General features: G+C 49.5%; 1 long non-coding RNA gene across 1 annotated transcript; it reads left to right on the forward strand.

Annotated features, from left to right (window-relative positions):
* The first annotated feature begins 9 nt into the window (after nt 1-9).
* LOC107710971 (uncharacterized) lies at nt 10-787 on the forward strand. The gene is made up of 3 exons (XR_001636653.1): nt 10-114; nt 207-571; nt 706-787. It is a non-coding gene; the product is annotated as an uncharacterized LOC107710971 (long non-coding RNA).
* Nucleotides 788-1,120: the final 333 nt, after the last annotated feature.

Genomic DNA, 1,120 nt, shown 5'->3' on the forward strand with positions numbered 1-1,120 from the left:
TAACAAATATTGTGGCAAGGTGGCCTGGGTCAACCCATGATTCATACATCCTTACAAACAGCATGGTTGGGATGAGGCTCCAAGCTGGCAGGGTTCGCGATGGGTGGCTTCTTGGTGAGTGATGCATTTAAAGTTATATGGTCCTATCTAAAAGTTGTTGGTGGTTTTGTTTTTTTGTTGCGTTTAATTATTCAACTGCCCATTAGGAGACCGCGGTTATCCACTAAAGACGTGGCTGTTAACCCCCCTCACCAACCCACAAACTGACCGAGAGCGCAGATACAATGATGCACATTCTCGCACTCGGTCAGTGGTAGAGCGGGCGATTGGGCAGCTGAAATGTCGCTGGCGCTGCCTTGACAGGACCGGGGGGATGCTGTTATACCGCCCTGAGAAGGTGTGCCGCATCGTGCTGGCCTGTGGTGTGCTGCACAATGTCGCGCACAGGCACGGCATACCACTTGGTGAGGTGGTGGCACCGCCAGATGACCCCGACCCAGGACCAGTGTATGTGCAGCCCAACCAACAAGCCATTCAGGCCCGTCAACATGTGATTGCGACAATATAAATGGTAATCAGAGACCAAGTTCATTTTTTTACCAGTTCCTTTAATGAGTGGCTTATGTCTGTGAGTGCGTCAGTGATATTTTTCAGGTGACTGTTAATTTCTCCGATGGCCCTAACGATTTGCTGTTGTGACTCCAGAACAGCATGCGTCAAGACGCGGCCAGATGGACGGGCCTCAGCACTGGGGGGAGCACTGGAAACGCCGGAGACGCTGGACACACTGGGCCCTGGCTGCTCAGGAGGGGCAGACTCCGAGTGCGTGCCAGTGGACGTTCCTGCTGTTGCACCATATAAGTCCAAATAAACACAGGCACATGTTAACGGTGATTTGAGTCTGTTCCTTATTAATGGGTACACGCATTTGCTATAAATGCCATGGATATGTAAAATCTCTGGTGTAGGCTACTTTTGGTAAGCTATATTGCATGCATTTGAAAATTAAATGCAGTCTGGTAAGCTATGTGTACCAAAGTTAAGCAAATAAATGAGAAATTAGTTACCTTCGTGGCAGTCCTGTAAATCCGAGTCTCCCAACGCAACGGATACTACTCCG

This window comes from Sinocyclocheilus rhinocerous, unplaced genomic scaffold (assembly GCF_001515625.1).
Source record: "Sinocyclocheilus rhinocerous isolate Xijiao unplaced genomic scaffold, SAMN03320098_v1.1 scaffold16226, whole genome shotgun sequence".
Lineage (NCBI taxonomy): Eukaryota > Metazoa > Chordata > Actinopteri > Cypriniformes > Cyprinidae > Sinocyclocheilus > Sinocyclocheilus rhinocerous.